The sequence below is a fragment of the Bufo bufo genome, chromosome 3 (genome assembly GCF_905171765.1).
Source record: "Bufo bufo chromosome 3, aBufBuf1.1, whole genome shotgun sequence".
Taxonomy (NCBI): domain Eukaryota; kingdom Metazoa; phylum Chordata; class Amphibia; order Anura; family Bufonidae; genus Bufo; species Bufo bufo.
Window position 1 is genome coordinate 654,898,962 of NC_053391.1, and position 11,995 is coordinate 654,910,956.

Consider the following 11,995-nt stretch of genomic DNA (forward strand, 5'->3'; position numbering starts at 1 on the left):
GTAGGCCATCAATGTTTAATCGGTGGGAGCATGACCACTTGGACTGGGCCAACCAGCAAAATGAAGGGGCAGCTATGCTCCTTCTAACACTGTGGCCCCTTCATTATGTACAGAGGCAAAGCAGCTCATTTGTATTGGTGGAGCTTTCAGGTGGTCGGTAGGGTTAAAACTTCCACTGATTATCATTTGACTCAGTGGAAGCACAACTGAGTGGTAGATCTGCCAACATGACCACATCCCTCAGACCATATCTAGATCCTCACAAGCCACAGTCTCTTTGAGTAAGACCCGTTTGCACACCACACCTAAATCAAAGTATTAAGATCTGGGATGATTTTATGTATCCTTAAAACAATATAAAGCAGACATATATTTCACAATGTTTATCAGCTGTCTCCACTATTAAGCTGTCAGATGTCAGATATCACAGCTTTACAGGGTCAGATCAAGACTGGTGGAGGCCCCAGAGAAAAACATGATTGGGACTCCTGCCAGTTTTTACGAAGAAGGAAAATAAGAAGTTGCATGTTCATAATATCCAAATAAAATGGCCATATGCTGCCTATGTAACAGTACCCCCAAATGACAGGGTACAAATAATACCACAACCACCACCTTGAAATAAAATTGAGATGACCTTACAAAGAGGAGTTTTAGAGTAGATTGAGTGGAGATCCCTTTAGTGAGGACCCCTAAATGGTGGAGGACCCAGCAGGGGTATAGCTAGGTGATGGCTACCAGCGCTTGTTCTGGGTCCCAGAGGGGCTACCAAAAAATCATTTTGCCCTGGAAAATGTGCTGTGTTTGGTATTATTTCACCCCCAAAAATACATCCAAAAGCATCTGGCTTATGGAGAGTTTTAGCCTTTTTAGGCATTTATGTGGCTTTTTTTTAATGGTCTCTTTTATTTTTTCATTTTTTGCATGCCTTGCATTGGAAAGTATGTACACCCTATGTACTTTTACTCATTGGTAAAAGAAAATGCCATGCAAAGGCGCCATTAAAAATGCAGCACATATCTGACAATGAGGACAAAAACGTCACATCCAGAACATGCTACGATTTGAAAGAAAACACAGTTGACCCATAAACGCATCTCAAGTTTCAAAAAATATCACTTAAAAAAAATGTCTGTTTATGCTGCATTTTATAGACTTCCATGTAACATCTGGAGCTGTTTTTTTTTTTACTAACAAAAAGCACCAAAAACTGCAAAAAGTCTTAAAAACTCCTATGTGCCACACCTGTCTAAGAATATTTAAATATAAATGGGCTCCTTTACATGGGCCAACAATCGGAGCAATTATTAGGATGCTCAATCCCAATTATTGCCCTAAGTAAAAATGCCGCTCATCACCCGAGGAATGAGCTCGTTCATCAGTGAAAGCATCGTTGATGCGGAAACCAAAGTCACTGCTTAAATAGGGATCTGCTGCTGAATCTGTGTGGGGGGCAAGTGATCGCAGTAGTGATTGTTCATCCCTATACAGGGGAAATGACTGGTTCATGTAAATGCAGCTCTGACCTCCTCTGCTGAGCAGGAAGTTATCGGGAATAAACGGTTTAGTCCCAATAATTGACTTTTCAAAAAGGCCTTAAAGGGGTTATCCCATGATTAATATAAAAAATGAAAATCATACATAATCTAGTACATGACAACCTATATCAAACAAAGCTAGAACCAGCCCTGCACCACACATGGATCCAAAGATCTTCCCATTCATTGCTCCAATTGTTCTGCTAGATATATTTTTAAGGGGACATGTCCTTTCTCAGAAGGTGTGTATTGTCTGCTGTAGATAGTGGCAGTTGAAGGATGGAACTGGAATGGAACATGTATTTATTGGATAAAATATGAAATAATAAAACTTTAAAGTTCGCTTACAAGCACCCGCTGGGATTTATTTCACTTATATTGTGGTCTTGTGACCTCCCCGTGCGGGTGAGCCTTGGGTCCAGGTGCCGGCTATTCTTTGGAAGGATGGAACTGAGCATGTGCTTCCATCTCAGTGAGCAGAACATTGAAATTAGAAAAAGAGCAAACAGCAGGTGGCGCTGTACAGAGAGATTTCATTGAATAACTCAGCGGCTATAATACATTTCTAATTGCACTCGCTTACAGGACTATTTAGATCAAGATGTTGGTTTAAAAACTGTAGAATATTATTCGTGGGGCAACCCCTTTAACTGAACCTTTGCCTCAGGTGATTGATGCCGTTATCTATTCTAAGGGTGCATTCACACAACAGTATCCGTCTTGCGGTGTGCAAATCGCAGATACACAAAATACGGATGTGGTCCTTGTGTATCCTGCACTTTTTGCGGGCTGCATTGAAAAAAGGCCAAAAAGTGGACAAGAATAGGACACGTCCTATAATTTGTCGCTTGGCCACATGGATGCATTGCTGACAGCGCACAGATGTCTGCATTTTCTGTAGCCCATAGAAATGAATAGGTCCACTTGCGATCTGCAAAAAATACGGATCAGAGGGGAACAAAAAAATACGGTGTGAATGCACCCTAATCCATACTTGCCTTCACACAGGAGAATAATACTTATAGATGCTTATTTGCTTTCTTGTTCATCATCCGTTCATATTCTTGATATATTACGACCACGGAGATAACCAGGAGACAGCTTCTTGACACCCGCAGGTTCAGACCTTTCATTATTGCCCAACCATCCATGATGTATTCACGTCTCCAGATAAAACTCTGTGTCCTGGGGCTATTTGCTGATTGTAGAGGAATGTGTTTGTTACATTCACATTCCTCTGGTATACTGAGCACTGACGTTGACACATTTCTGAGAGATCACATTATCATCTTATTAAGACGTTTGTGTAATGGAAATGGAGGCATTCATCATAAAAGTCAGAGGCTAAATATGTGGCTGCATGAACGGGAAATGTAGCACAATATCAAGTAGGTTGTGGAATCAGCCACCTGTCAACAGGAGCACCAAACCTGTAAGGGTTGTCAGGTGTAACAGTCATATCAGGTCAATAGACAGAATCCAGGAATGAGTGTGTTCATCACAGACGTGCTTCATATGATCACTATCTAACTGGCCTACATGTCCTAAACTAAACTGTTGTTAAATGCCACCAGGCTTGGCCTGGTCCACAGGAGGATCCAGCTCCCAGCAGAAGACAACCCCATTCAAAGCTGTATGACCTCTTAGCAGGGTTGCCAACCGTCCAGAAATATCTGGACAGTCCATAAAAAAAGGTGACATTTTTCCTGTGTCTGTGATAAAAAAAATAGATGTGTCCGTGATTTTTTGGAGGCTGGAGGTACTTGACTAGATTCTTTTGGTGGTAACTATCATTATTTCACAGCTCACAGTAAATGCTGGTAATAAATTCTCATCAGAGCTATAGACATGTACAGGGAGTGCAGAATTATTAGGCAAGTTGTATTTTTGAGGATTAATTTTATTATTGAACAACAACCATGTTCTCAATGAACCCAAAAAACTCATTAATATCAAAGCTGAATATTTTTGGAAGTAGTTTTTAGTTTGTTTTTAGTTTTAGCTATTTTAGGGGGATATCTGTGTGTGCAGGTGACTATTACTGTGCATAATTATTAGGCAACTTAACAAAAAACAAATATATACCCATTTCAATTATTTATTTTTACCAGTGAAACCAATATAACATCTCAACATTCACAAATATACATTTCTGACATTCAAAAACAAAACAAAAACAAATCAGTGACCAATATAGCCACCTTTCTTTGCAAGGACACTCAAAAGCCTGCCATCCATGGATTCTGTCAGTGTTTTGATCTGTTCACCATCAACATTGCGTGCAGCAGCAACCACAGCCTCCCAGACACTGTTCAGAGAGGTGTACTGTTTTCCCTCCTTGTAAATCTCACATTTGATGATGGACCACAGGTTCTCAATGGGGTTCAGATCAGGTGAACAAGGAGGCCATGTCATTAGATTTTCTTCTTTTATACCCTTTCTTGCCAGCCACGCTGTGGAGTACTTGGACGCGTGTGATGGAGCATTGTCCTGCATGAAAATCATGTTTTTCTTGAAGGATGCAGACTTCTTCCTGTACCACTGCTTGAAGAAGGTGTCTTCCAGAAACTGGCAGTAGGACTGGGAGTTGAGCTTGACTCCATCCTCAACCCGAAAAGGCCCCACAAGCTCATCTTTGATGATACCAGCCCAAACCAGTACTCCACCTCCACCTTGCTGGCGTCTGAGTCGGACTGGAGCTCTCTGCCCTTTACCAATCCAGCCACGGGCCCATCCATCTGGCCCATCAAGACTTAGTCTCATTTCATCAGTCCATAAAACCTTAGAAAAATCAGTCTTGAGATATTTCTTGGCCCAGTCTTGACGTTTCAGCTTGTGTGTCTTGTTCAGTGGTGGTCGTCTTTCAGCCTTTCTTACCTTGGCCATGTCTCTGAGTATTGCACACCTTGTGCTTTTGGGCACTCCAGTGATGTTGCAGCTCTGAAATATGGCCAAACTGGTGGCAAGTGGCATCTTGGCAGCTGCACGCTTGACTTTTCTCAGTTCATGGGCAGTTATTTTGCGCCTTGGTTTTTCCACACTCTTCTTGCGACCCTGTTGACTATTTTGAATAAAACGCTTGATTGTTTGATGATCACGCTTCAGAAGCTTTGCAATTTTAAGAGTGCTGCATCCCTCTGCAAGATATCTCACTATTTTTGACTTTTCTGAGCCTGTCAAGTCCTTCTTTTGACCCATTTTGCCAAAGGAAAGGAAGTTGCCTAATAATTATGCACACCTAATATAGGGTGTTGATGTCATTAGACCACACCCCTTCTCATTACAGAGATGCACATCACCTAATATGCTTAATTGGTAGTAGGCTTTCGAGCCTATACAGCTTGGAGTAAGACAACATGCATAAAGAGGATGATGTGGTCAAAATACTAATTTGCCTAATAATTCTGCACGCAGTGTATAATCTTTATCATGGTTTTCCAAATTGTCCATGAAAATGTTGGCTGTCCTTAATTTTAGGATAAATTGTCCAAAAAAAAGAAAAATCCTGGTTGGAAACCCTGCCTCTTAGATGATGAGGGAACTAGTAACCACAGTAAATGGAGGCAGCTTCCCTTGTCTACAGATCTCCAACCCCTCAACAACACAATCATGGGGATTTATGATTAAATATGGCAGCTGGGGGTCTAACTAAGACCTCCAGGACTGTCATATGTAGATGTCTATTAGGCCGTACCTTAGACACTGGAATATATAGGCACATTAATACCATATATGTCAAAAGTTAAAGGAGTTCTCTGAGACAGGGAATCCCTTTTCATATGGGATTAAAAAAGAAGACGAAAATATGTCCGATTCTGGAGCCAACCTCTCTTCTCCTCCGCTTCTGATCTCTGCTGTATCAGAAGAGTGACGTCCTGAGTAAATGCAGTGACCTCACTTCTGACAGCCAATCAATGGCCTCAGGGGTAATGTTTGTAGGCATGGCATCACTGAAGCCACTGATTGGCCAGCAGTGGTGACATACATGAAGACGGGACGTCACACTGCCGATCCAGCGGGGAAGAGAAGCGGAGGTGAAGGGAGCTCGGCACTTGATCCTATCTGGCCATATCAAAAGAGGTGCCTTGAATTTCCATTTCACGTCTGACTTCCGTGATGCCATCCGAGTTGTGCCCGTGATTTTGCCAAAACCATAGACTTCAATGGGAGTGCTTGGTCCGCATCACGGATCAAAGTAGTGCATGTCTCTGTGATTTTTATACTGACCGATAGTCAGTAAAAAAAAACTGAAATGTGAACAGACATATTTAAAGCAATGGATATATGCGTGCTGTCCGTGGAAAATGCGGATAGCACACATCTGGATCAACTTGCAGGATAACAGGCCGAACTGGATGGACAAATGTCTTTTTTCGGCCTTATATACTATGTTACTATCTGTGAAAAAACGGAAGTGTGGACGAGGCCTCAGACTTACCAATGTTTAATTGGAGTTTCTAAGCTCCCCCTCAGCCCCGCTTAGGAGCACCCTGTTAAAAGCTGGGTTTACATTAGAATCATCCATTTTGTCGCCCAGGAAATCTAAAAATTGCAGGGACTGTCTCTGAAAATCAGGGATAGTCCTGCAAAAATCAAGACATTTGGCTTTCCGCTCCTTTGGCTACCTACCATATTTATCTTCCTGTGACCAAGCAGCGTGTAGAAGTGACCCAGGTGGTCTTTGTCAAGGAGATTTCTGGTCATAATGAGAGGTGATCTTTTTAAAAAGGGACAAATCAAAACTGGTGCAAAGGAAAAGTGACTGAGATGCCTTTTAGCGACCAATAAGATTGATCCTTTCATTTTCCAAAGGAGCTCTGAAAAATGAGGGTGGAATCTGATTTGTTGCTACGGGCAACCAAACCAGTTTTCTTTTGCACCAGTTTTGATAAATCTTTGCCATAGGGTATAATGCATTTGTAAATCTGTATAGAGAAATCAAACTGGTGTAAAGTAGAACTGATTTTGGTTGACCATAGCAACCAATCAGATTCCACCTTTCATTTTCCAAAGGAGCTGTCAAAAACAAAAGGTGGAATCTGATTGGTTGCTATAGGCAACTAAGCCCGTTCTACTTTACACCAGTTTGATAAATGATCCCACTAGTCATTATAGGCAGTCCTCTCTGAGGTGTCATCTGGGAAGGTTTTCCTTTGGGTCCTACATTCTGTGTTGGTTATTTTATGCATGCATCCACCACTAGAGGGGGCTGAGTGCATACATTGGGTATACACCAGTCTTCATAAAAAGATCGCCAGGATAAGATCCGCCAAATATATTTAGAGCGGGATCTCAGGTTCAGTCTGTGTCTGTCACAAACTGAAATCTATGCCAGGTAGGCGATGGCGTAGGCTTCCATTATAATTTATGGAAATTTTCTGGTGTATATTATCATACATGTGTCAGGCTGAGGTGATTGTGACCCCTTTTGTTAAGCTCCTTCCACCTTCTTCCAAAATTTGTGATGCTTGTATGCAAGTACTGCCGTATCACTTTGGTAAATGTGCCCCAATTATGTCAGTACTAACACAGTATGCAATAAACTCATAAAGTCATAAAAGTAATACATGAGTCGTACTGCAGATAAAAAAGTGCATGTCACTATTTCTTGTTATTGCCGTACGCAGACCTGCAGGGTATTGCGATGTGAGGTCACAGTTACTTAGGCAAACGAGGGTTGCTATGGGTTACTCACAGTTTGTAGGATGACCCTGGGCAGCGTACAGCAGTGATGGAGAGGCTGGCACAGTAGTCCTCTGGGGCACTCTCTGTATAGGGACCTGGCCTGATGGTGGGTGAGGTGCCCTGGGTGTTGCAGATGTTTAATGTGCCTAGGGCAAGGTCCCTTTAAGGTTCGTGACGCCAGTGCCTGTAACGGCTGCACATATCACAGGAAAAATACACATAAATACATATTTAAAATGCATTAAAATGTACTGTGAAATACAATGCCACTGTCCCACAGGAGGTGGAGTACGACGTGGCCTAATTGACCCTTGTGTAGTGCCCACATTTACCTAGTGGGACACTACATAATTTTCCTACTTCCTAGAAATACATTGTCAGGACTGCTGCGCACAATGAGTCCTCTCAATTATGTTAGCACAGCACAGCAGTCCTAACTGCGCATTTCAGTGCAGTTTTAAGTGCTGACAGTGGGTGAACCGAGGGCAGAAGGGAAATAAAAATAGTGATCTGGACTCCTTATCTGCAGGACTACACGTACATTACTGTAGATAATAGTCTAAAATCGGGGTGACAGATTTCCTTTAAAGCAGACACAAATATTATTGATGGCTATTCGCAGTAAGCGCTGCATCAGAAAAAATAACCAGTGAGCGCAGAATATTGGTCATAAGGAAGGAATTTCTAAAGCAGGAGAAATTGACAGGTTTTAATTTGATGTTCAGATTTTGCAATTTATGGACTACGGAGGAATTTCCTGATTGCCATTTGCCTCATTTTCCCTATAGTTAGTGATTGCATAACAATCCCTACATAGACATCCCCACAGGATGCGCCCAATGTGTTAAATGTCTGGTGTTCTGTCCTGACGTGGAGCCTTTTTGCTATTGGCAAGGGTGGGGGATGGGGGGGAATTAAAAAAAAGTACATTTTTCCCCTCTGTGTTCATCATCTGTGTCCTACTTTGTCCTACTGGAAATGCTTCCATTATATATATACAGTAGATAGAACTTACAGACCTGGAGTTTCCAGAGCAATGAACCCCAATATATAATATACCCCATCTGATTAGAAGGAACCGCTTTGTATCTTCTTAAACAAGATATTACTTTTAGGCTATTCCAGTGATTAGTAATTGGGATGAGGTTGAGACTCCTTCCTCCATTTCCTTCCTCTTCATGGTGGAACAAGAGCTTATGGGAGTTTCCCAATCCTGTTGTATGTTTTTATATAAGGACTGTAGAAAACCTGTATGGTCTCCATAAGGCGACCCAGTCAGTGTAATGAAGGGGCTATGATGCTCCTGCCAGCATTGCACATCCTTTCAATGTTTACATAGATTCAGGACCTTGTCCGTATGAGTGAGTTTCCAGGACTGCAGGTCACCCCATTCAATTGTCCCCCTGAGGTCCTATACTAATCTTCTGATTATTTTAGTCCACAGTCTCTGGCCTGTGTTCTGGAATGTAATGGTACACAGATATTACACACAGTGATGTCACAGAACAGGATGAAAAACGCAGTGATGTCACAGTACAGGATAATAAACACAGCGATGTCACAGTACAGGGATAATACACACAGTGATGTCACAGAACAGGATACAAAACACAGTGATGTCACAGAACAGGATACAAAACGCAGTGATGTCACAGTACAGAGATAATAAATACATTGATGTCACAGTACAGGGATAATAAACACAGTGATGTCACAGTACAGGGATAATAAGCACAGTGATGTCACAGAACAGGATACAAAACACAGTGATGTCTCAGTACAGGGATAATGCACATAGTGATGTCACAGTACAAGGATAATAAACACAGTGATGTCACAGTACAGAGATAATGCACATAGTGATGTCACAGTACAAGGATAATAAACACAGTGATGTCACAGTACAGAGATAATAAACACAGTGATGTCACAGTACAGAGATAATAAACACAGTAATGTCACAGTACAGGGATAATAAACACAGTGATGTCACAGTACAGAGATAATAAACACAGTAATGTCACAGTACAGGGATAATAAACAGTGATGTCACAGTATAGGGATAATAAACACAGTGATGTCACAGTACAGAGATAATAAGCACAGTGATGTCACAGTAGAGAGATAATAAACACTGCAATGTCACAATACAGGGATAATAAACACAGTGATGTCACAGTACAGGGATAATAAACACAGTGATGTCACAGTACAGGGATAATAAACAGTGATGTCACAGTATAGGGATAATAAACACAGTGATGTCACAGTACAGAGATAATAAGCACAGTGATGTCACAGTAGAGAGATAATAAACACTGCAATGTCACAATACAGGGATAATAAACACAGTGATGTCACAGTACAGGATAATAAACACAGTGATGTCACAGTACAGGATAATAAACACAGTGACTTCACAGTACAGGATAATAAACACAGAAATATCACAGAACAAGATAATAAACACAGTTATGTCACAATACAGGGATAATAAACTCAGTGATGTCACAGTACAGGATAATAAACACAGTGATGTCACAGTACAGGGATAATAAGCACAGTGATGTCACAGTACAGGGATAATAAACACAGTGATGTCACAGTACAGGGATAAAAAGCACAGTGATGTCACAGTACAGAGATAATAACCACAGTGATGTCACAGTACAGGGATAATAAACACAGTGATGTCACAGTGCAGGGATAATAAACACAGTGATGTCACAGTACAGAGATAATAAACACAGTGATGTCACACTACAAGGATAATAAACACAGTGATGTTACATTACTGGGATAATAAACTTCATACTGTAGCTATTTTAATCATATATTTTTTATTCATATTTTTTTAACCAATTAATACCATTTTATGAGGTACCAGTGCAGCACCCAGAGTCTCCCATTTTGTTTACTTACTTCTTGTCTATCTAATGCAGGGGTGGGCAATTATTTTTTCGATGGGGCCACATGAGAAACTGAAAATATTTTGGAGGGCCGGGCCAAAAGGCTAAACTCAATACTGCATAAAATCAATTGTATTTCTTTATAAAAAGCAGTAAATATCATTGTTGGACAACTGGTACGAGTACTTGTTATAGTTAAACAATGAAAAAGTGAGGTTGCCTTACAAGAAAAAAAATTAAATTTATTAAACAAAATTTCCCAAAACAATGAACATTTTTCACTATTTGTGACTCATATTAGTGAAAGCCATTGTCCCCCTGTGAATCCAGCCATTGTCCCCTGTGAATCCAGCCATTGTCCCCCTGTGAATCCAGCCATTGTCCCCCTGTGAATCCAGCCATTGTCCCCCTGTGAATCCAGCCATTGTCCCCCTGTGAATCCAGCCATTGTCCCCCTGTGAATCCAGCCATTGTCCCCCTGTGAATCCAGCCATTGTCCCCCTGTGAATCCAGCCATTGTCCCCCTGTGAATCCAGCCATTGTCCCCCTGTGAATCCAGCCATTGTCCCCCTGTGAATCCAGCCATTGTCCCCCTGTGAATCCAGCCATTGTCCCACTGTGAATCCAGCAATTGTCCCACTGTGAATCCAGCCATTGTCCCCATGTGAATCCAGCCATTGTCCCCCTGTGAATCCAGCCATTGTCCCCCTGTGAATCCAGCCATTGTCCCCATGTGAATCCAGCCATTGTCCCCATGTGAATCCAGCCATTGTCCCCCTGTGAATCCAGCCATTGTCCCCCTGTGAATCCAGCCATTGTCCCCCTGTGAATCCAGCCATTGTCCCCCTGTGAATCCAGCCATTGTCCCCCCTGTGAATCCAGCAATTGTCCCACTGTGAATCCAGCCATTGTCCCCCTGTGAATCCAGCCATTGTCCCCCTGTGAATCCAGCCATTGTCCCCCTGTGAATCCAGCCATTGTCCCCCCTGTGAATCCAGCAATTGTCCCACTGTGAATCCAGCCATTGTCCCCATGTGAATCCAGCCATTGTCCCCTGTGAATCCAGCCATTGTCCCCCTGTGAATCCAGCAATTGTCCCACTGTGAATCCAGCCATTGTCCCCATGTGAATCCAGCAATTGTCCCACTGTGAATCCAGCCATTGTCCCCATGTGAATCCAGCCATTGTCCCCTGTGAATCCAGCCATTGTCCCCCTGTGAATCCAGCCATTGTCCCCCTGTGAATCCAGCCATTGTCCCCCTGTGAATCCAGCCATTGTCCCCCCTGTGAATCCAGCAATTGTCCCACTGTGAATCCAGCCATTGTCCCCATGTGAATCCAGCCATTGTCCCCTGTGAATCCAGCCATTGTCCCCCTGTGAATCCAGCAATTGTCCCACTGTGAATCCAGCCATTGTCCCCATGTGAATCCAGCCATTGTCCCCTGTGAATCCAGCCATTGTCCCCCTGTGAATCCAGCCATTGTCCCCCTGTGAATCCAGCCATTGTCCAATGTGAATCCAGCCATTGTCCCCTGTGAATCCAGCCATTGTCCCCTGTGAATCCAGCCATTGTCCCCTTGTGTACAGAACACCCCCCCGGCCCCCCCATCATATACAGAACCCCCCCCCCCCCCTTACAATAGTACACACCCCTCCCCCCCCCCTTGCCTTTAGAAACGTAATGCTCAGAGATGATCAGCCATGTGTTAGTCACACTGACTACACACAGCACAGGGGGAGGCGGCCGCAGCTTCATGCTTGTCGGCTCTGTGACTGTCAGTGTCAGACAGTCACAGCCGATACTATGAGAGCCGCGGGCGCTGCGCTGTTACAGAGAAGGGAATAATTGCGGCCGGCCGGGT